Genomic DNA, 8,048 nt, shown 5'->3' on the forward strand with positions numbered 1-8,048 from the left:
TGAGTGAGTGATAGGAGGCGTGGCTCTGAGTGAGTGAGTGAGGTGAGGCGTGGCTCTGAGTGAGTAAGTGATAGGAGGTGTGGCTCTGAGTGAGTGATAGGAGGCGTGGCTCTGAGTGAGTGAGAGAGGGGAGGCGTGGCTCTGAGTGAGTAAGTGATAGGAGGTGTGGCTCTGAGTGAGTGAGAGAGGGGAGGCGTGGCTCTGAGTGAGTAAGTGATAGGAGGTGTGGCTCTGAGTGAGTGAGAGAGGGGAGGCGTGGCTCTGAGTGAGTAAGTGATAGGAGGTGTGGCTCTGAGTGAGTGAGAGAGGGGAGGCGTGGCTCTGAGTGAGTAAGTGATAGGAGGTGTGGCTCTGAGTGAGTGAGAGAGGGGAGGCGTGGCTCTGAGTGAGTAAGTGATAGGAGGTGTGGCTCTGAGTGAGTGAGAGAGGGGAGGCGTGGCTCTGAGTGAGTAAGTGATAGGAGGTGTGGCTCTGAGTGAGTGAGAGAGGGGAGGCGTGGCTCTGAGTGAGTAAGTGATAGGAGGTGTGGCTCTGAGTGAGTGAGAGAGGGGAGGCGTGGCTCTGAGTGAGTAAGTGATAGGAGGTGTGGCTCTGAGTGAGTGAGAGAGGGGAGGCGTGGCTCTGAGTGAGTAAGTGATAGGAGGTGTGGCTCTGAGTGAGTGAGAGAGGGGAGGCGTGGCTCTGAGTGAGTAAGTGATAGGAGGTGTGGCTCTGAGTGAGTGAGAGAGGGGAGGCGTGGCTCTGAGTGAGTAAGTGATAGGAGGTGTGGCTCTGAGTGAGTGAGAGAGGGGAGGCGTGGCTCTGAGTGAGTAAGTGATAGGAGGTGTGGCTCTGAGTGAGTGAGAGAGGGGAGGCGTGGCTCTGAGTGAGTAAGTGATAGGAGGTGTGGCTCTGAGTGAGTGAGAGAGGGGAGGCGTGGCTCTGAGTGAGTAAGTGATAGGAGGTGTGGCTCTGAGTGAGTGAGAGAGGGGAGGCGTGGCTCTGAGTGAGTAAGTGATAGGAGGTGTGGCTCTGAGTGAGTGAGAGAGGGGAGGCGTGGCTCTGAGTGAGTAAGTGATAGGAGGTGTGGCTCTGAGTGAGTGAGAGAGGGGAGGCGTGGCTCTGAGTGAGTAAGTGATAGGAGGTGTGGCTCTGAGTGAGTGAGAGAGGGGAGGCGTGGCTCTGAGTGAGTAAGTGATAGGAGGTGTGGCTCTGAGTGAGTGAGAGAGGGGAGGCGTGGCTCTGAGTGAGTAAGTGATAGGAGGTGTGGCTCTGAGTGAGTGAGAGAGGGGAGGCGTGGCTCTGAGTGAGTAAGTGATAGGAGGTGTGGCTCTGAGTGAGTGAGAGAGGGGAGGCGTGGCTCTGAGTGAGTAAGTGATAGGAGGTGTGGCTCTGAGTGAGTGAGAGAGGGGAGGCGTGGCTCTGAGTGAGTAAGTGATAGGAGGTGTGGCTCTGAGTGAGTGAGAGAGGGGAGGCGTGGCTCTGAGTGAGTAAGTGATAGGAGGTGTGGCTCTGAGTGAGTGAGAGAGGGGAGGCGTGGCTCTGAGTGAGTAAGTGATAGGAGGTGTGGCTCTGAGTGAGTGAGAGAGGGGAGGCGTGGCTCTGAGTGAGTAAGTGATAGGAGGTGTGGCTCTGAGTGAGTGAGAGAGGGGAGGCGTGGCTCTGAGTGAGTAAGTGATAGGAGGTGTGGCTCTGAGTGAGTGAGAGAGGGGAGGCGTGGCTCTGAGTGAGTGAGAGGAGGCGTGGCTCTGAGTGAGTGAGAGGAGGCGTGGCTCTGAGTAAGTGAGTGATAGGAGGTGTGGCTCTGAGTGAGTGAGTGAGTGAGTGAGTGAGTGAGAGGATGTGTGGCTCTGAGTGAGTGAGGTGAGGCGTGGCTCTGAGTGAGTGAACTTGCTGTCGGAGAGAAGAAAGAGATAAAGTGCAGCTGGTATTGCTGTATCAATACTGCGGGAAATTATACTGATACACTGATACTGAACTGTTGCAAAGATTTAACTATAGGTATGTTGAAAAATATTTTTGACAACATTATTAAGAAACCTAAAAGATTTGGGGCTTTTGAAGACACAATCGAAGCTGGAGCCCCAGAAGCCACACCCCCCTTCCTGAGACCACAAACCCCAGTGAGCGTTTATACAGGTCATACAAGAACATATTAACTGCAGTTTATCGAGTCTTCCATTTTTTTTTAAATCTGACCTTGAGATTCAAATGTCATTTTGGAAGGATTGAAATGGCTTAAGTTATGCGGTGAGTCAGATTACATCATTTATTTGCTGCTCCTGAAACTCCCTGAAGCTGAGGCGCATTTGAGTCATGCAGTTTCATTTTATTTCTTTTAATAAATACATATACAATAAAGAAATATACATCTTGTTTTGTGTTTTTGTTCATGAAGGGTCACTTTTATGCATTCATAGGTTTAGGATGAAGAGCTGATGACATTCAGTGTTAAAATGCAATACAGAAAATCACATATTCAGACTGGTTAAGATCTGTTTAAGAGAAAGTATGTTAGTGTAATTACTATTCACTGGTTCATTTTAAACATGTATGTGTGTGTGTGTGTGTGTGTGTGTGTTGCAGTCCTGGATGGCTCTCTGTGCTGCACTGAAATGATTGTGCTGTGTTTGATCACCTGTGTAATGTGTCAGAATCGCACCTTTGTAAAACAATAGAGCTTTTATGTGCCACATTTCATGGTCATTTATGGCTAAATGAGTGTGAGAGTCGCTGACTCGATTGACTGAACATGAACGACACTCTTCACAAAGACTAACCGGTCTCAAATGACTGCAGACTCGTGGAAATAACCCCACTAAACTATGATTGTTGAAAGACTAGACTAAAAATGCAATGCACTTTGAGAAGCTCAGGCTGATGCAAGTGTTGATGGGATTCTCGGATTCTCTGGATTCTGTTCTCTGGCATCTGTGGAGTTACAGTCGAGTCCGTTTTTGTTTAGTGCTTTCATAATACGCATAGTTTCAAACCAGCTTTATAGAAAATCACAATGTTTGCTTATAATATCTTAATATCTTCATGTCTTATAGTATACATTTATCAGAATAGAGCTATGCAATAATATAGTTTACATTTTGCCACTTTATATACAATGAAATAGTTGAGATCTGCTATATTTTATGTGAGTGTACTGGATGTATGCAGGTAAGGTTGGACGTACAGTACTGTAGTTGTATAAATTGTTATTCAATTGTTAAAATTTGAGTTATTAATTTATTATGTGGTGATTTGGGAAATTATGAAACCTGTGAGTTTTTGTTCAATTTATAATAATTTGGTATAGTGACAAGCCTAATTACTATTTAGTGATGCGTATCACTGCTGTGGTTAAATAATGCGTATAAATGACAGGGTTAAACTGACGATTTTATCACTCAACCCTAAGCAGTTTAACAGAGGAGTTCACTGAAAGTCGTGGCATAATACTTAACACATTGTACATAGTACATAATATGTGTCCATGTGATGTTTGGATAATGGAGAAAAAAACTCTGTGGGGCAAATATAATGTCAGTAATTAAGCAGATGTGTTACTACTAAGATTAAGTTGTGTGAGTCTTTGAGCTCCATCCAGGATTGAACAGTAGAGCATAGGTGGATGTCGTGGAGGTGGATTATATGGAAGATCTTTGAGATGCTGATGCTCGTCACATGACACAGAATCTTGACATATTCTCACAGCGCAGAATTGTCTGTAAGATGCAGAAATGGGCCTTTCTGAAAATTAAGGTGTTGGTTTAAGGATGTTTTTGGACATGAATTATTCAGGTTGGAAGCTGTTGAAGTTTCAGAGAGATATGTTTTAAAGAAACAGAGAAGCCTAATTTGATCTTTGTCTTTTTCCTATTTGGAGCCTGATTATCTTTAGTTCGTAACTCAGGGGTCACCAAACTCGGTCCTGGAGGGCCGGAGTTCAGCTCCAACTTGCCTCAATACACCTGTTTGGAAGTTTGTAGTATACCTAGTAAGACTTTTATTAGCTGGTTCAGGCATGTTTGATTAGGGTTGGAGCTGATCTCTGCAGGACATTCTGCAGGAGTTTGGAGACCCCTGTCGTAACTGGTGTATTCTGGCTAAGATCAGCCACTGGTTTTACCTGCTTGTGGAAGCTGATATGTTTTGTAGCTGGATGTATTATGGACCAGAATCAGGTGTGTGTGTGTGCGTGAGTGTGTGTGTGTGTGTGTGTGTGTGTGAAAGAGCCTTGTTTCGCTGTGGTTTTCGGCTGTAGATCAGGCATTATTGTTTTGAGCTGTTCTTCAGCCGGGTCTCTCAGTGCCGTGAAGCAGCAGATGTCTGATGTGGTGGATGGGTTTATGGTGTATTAAGATGGACGTGTTTGGCTTGATGTGATTTGTGGCTTCTGCATTAGGAAAGGCTTTTGATCAGAGTAACACACCTGTGAAAATATAAAAGAAAAGATCTGTGAACTGATGTTTCAGACCTGATAGTCATGAATAATCTTCATATACACATTGCTTTATTAATAATGTGAAATGAACCTGTAGTGGATGTGTCATCTACCCATCATTTGAACTATAGTATTTCCCACAGAAATGAGCACAACCAGATTTGGCTCAGGTAGGACAGGAGCATTAGATTCAGATGTGACTCTTTCCTTTTCTCTCGGACTACATTTGTTCCAACATTCCCAGACCTTCATTAGATGCCAAGCACCATCTGTTAGTTTGCCTGTTGTTCTTCTGCTGTTGGAGTCTATGGCTGCCCACAGAAACAATTGGACGACAGTTGTGAAATTTGTTAGATTGATTGGGAAGAGCAACAAAAACATTCCTAGTGATCGTTTGGAGTCACTGGGCCTCATTTACGAAACGAACGTACGACAGAAAATTGAGCGTACGGTCGTTTCAACGCAAAACTTGGAATTTATCAATATGGACGTGAGCGGTGGCTACGATTAAATCTCACGTCTGCTCTCAGCTCGTGTACGCAAGTTTTTGAGTTACCTGAAGTTGCGCACAGCATAGTAAATACGGTGGAGAATTGTAGATTGACAGCATTTTGTTCATTTTTATATTCCTGACCGTCAAACGAAGCTCATTAGTCGATCGTTAATCAGTAAGATTAGAATGTCTTTTTTTGGTGTTGTTTTGTACAGGGCTTTAGCTTTATATGCGCGAATAGCAGCATAAACGACCATGAGGATTCAATCGTCGCATCATGCACCTGCAGTGCTTCTGTGAAAGGAGAAAAACAGAAATTAAGTTTATAAAAGGAATCAATATAATAGGCTATAATATAATATATAATAGGCTATAATATAATTAAAAGATTAACAAAAGGGGGGAAAAAACACTGTGCAACAAGTATAGGTTATGCTCGTTTTTGTGACACTCTTAATGCATTTAATTTCTTTTCTTTATATCTTTATTTGATTGAATCCATCTGATCGCACAGGCGCCTCACGCACACACAAACAACATTAGTTCTAGCGTTGCCTGACATTTCAGCCATTCATCATCAAACTAAAATGCAGTCAACCAAACATAAAAGTTACACTGTTTATTTTGTCGTAAGTTGATTTGTGCGCACAGATCTGCGCTCGTTTCTACGTTAGATTGATAAATGAGGCCCATTGTCTCAATCCTTGTAGCTCCACAAACAGTTTACATTTTACAGCTGTTTCTTTTGAAAGACTTTTGAAACATCAGCGGCATGACCTGAGAGCGACTCAGCACCACCCGCTGGTCATTTAATGCTAGATTTTGTGCTTATGTATCTGGATTTTAAAGTGAACTCAAACCTCTTTTTACTTGTGATAGTGGCTCAGTTAGCTTGACATTCACATTGATGTTTATAGGAAGCCAAATTCTTTGAATAGGTTTACAAACATGTCTCATTACAAATCTAGTAATCATCGCTTCACAAAAATGTGAAAATAAAGCCTAACTGTAAACGAGCCACTCTGAGGCGCTGAAATGGATCACGAGCTGCTCACACGAACACGGCGTGAACAAGGTGATGCTTTTACAGCCCTTTGCACACTAATGTTTTCTTGTGCGAGAATATAGATGCGAGATCTGCTCACGAGCGTCTCTTTCTTTTCTCTTTTTGAGCTTTGTTTCACTTCTCTTCTGGTCTGCATTGTTGTATCTGCTTGCTTCGTTGCACGGGAAGTGTGGCATTGCAGAGCAGGAAAGGAGATGGAGACATTGTCTATATGGCCAGCCTAGCACCATTTACATTTGTGTGTGTTCTGCAAGTAATGTCATTTCTACAACAGAAGACCTAAGACAGACAGACCACACACTGTCTCCTTCAGGGACGGTGACGATCACTTACCTGCTCTCATCCTATCCAAACACGGGACATTGGTGAGATGACAGAGATGTGAATCAGGCTGACAGAATTTCTGAATGCCCTGTTCAAATGGACACATTGAGTTGAGTTAACATCACATTCGTTTAATGAGATTCTAGGTAGGAGAGCGAGACGGTGACAGATAAATAGATCAGTGCTGACACATAATAGCACCAAATACTGTAGGGAAAGGAAAGGAAATGTGAGTGAAAGGAGTGTGTGCAGAATTCTGAACTTACAGATGTGAAATGCCAATGTGAGGCACTTTTCATATCCATGTCAAACGACTGACATATAGAGAGGGAGAGACAGGCGTGTCGTCCTCCAAATCACTCACTGTAGACGCATTAGTTACAGTCTGAGCTGTCCACTAGACTGAGGCAGATGATTCTTTTTATGAATCATTCCAGTTCTCAGGTCCCAATTTAAATACTTATGCTCTATTCTGTGCCTTTTTGTAGTATAAATAGTAAGAGCAGTGTGTTCATATGTATATACCGTATTGACCCGAATATAAGACAATGTTTTTTTCTTGGAAATACATCTGAAAAAAACGTTATATTCAGGCTCTAGACTTTGACATGTCAATAATGCACCCACAACAATAGTGGCGTGGCGCCACTATTGCATAAGGTCTCCTCATGTCGATGCCCCCCGCTCTGACAAACCGCGCCATTTTCCGTCTCTCTGCAGTCGACCGCTGCCGCTTTGGTAAATGTCACAGCCGTGGGGCTGTACAGCAGATCGATATTACATCATTTTTCTCAATTAGAGAACGCTTATCGTTAGTCTAAGGAAGTCTTATCTGTATTCAGCTGAGCCTTCCAAGTAACAGGACAGGAGTTCCATGCTAAATAAATGGCCAGCATGATTCCCACAGATGTAATTCTACATCATACTGAATCGATGGTGTTGGTCCGACTTTCCAGCCACCAGAAACCTTTAACTAGCTGTACATTTATTTGCACGCAGATGTTAACTCGTTTGATTTGTGTTTTAGTTTTATGTTTGGGGACTGTACATTGACTATACATGCATGGCGTGGCGCCACTATTGCATAAAACGAGTGTGCCATGAAATACGTAATGTAATGTGTATTGTAAAGATCGCAAACCCTTGAGAGCTGCATGAGTCAAGTCAAGTCAAGTCACCTTTATTTAGTGAAAGTGAAAGTGAAAGTGATATAGCGCTTTTAACAATACAGATTGTGTCAAAGCAACTGAACAGCATTAATTAGGAAAATAGTGTCAATAATGCAAAGTGACAATAGTAAACACTCATTTTTCAGTTAAAGACAGTTCATCATTGAATTCAGTGATGTCAGCATCCAGCTCAGTTTAAATAATATCGTTGCAATTATGTCAACGATAACGCTGGAAATGAAGTCGTGACTGTCACGTTAGCCTGATGGGATCAAACTCTCTTTGTGATTTTAAAATGTAAGACAGTACATTTGAAGATTTGAAGACTACAGTAAGATTTAACTTCTACTGTTAATAAGATTTTGGTAGGCCACTATTAGCCTACCAATTGTCCTAATTCAGATGGGCTACCTGTTTTTAAAAAAAAAATTTTTTAATGGTATATCAAAAAGTGTATATTTTTAAAATGTGATTGTTGGTACATTTTACCATTTTTTACCATACTTTCAAAACAAAAATTAAAATAGGAAAAATATGCAATATGAAAATAATTGAAGACAAAATGTGTTTTACTGAGAAAAA

This window comes from Sinocyclocheilus grahami, unplaced genomic scaffold (genome assembly GCF_001515645.1).
Source record: "Sinocyclocheilus grahami isolate Dianchi unplaced genomic scaffold, SAMN03320097.WGS_v1.1 scaffold825.1, whole genome shotgun sequence".
In the NCBI taxonomy this organism is placed as follows: Eukaryota; Metazoa; Chordata; class Actinopteri; order Cypriniformes; family Cyprinidae; genus Sinocyclocheilus; species Sinocyclocheilus grahami.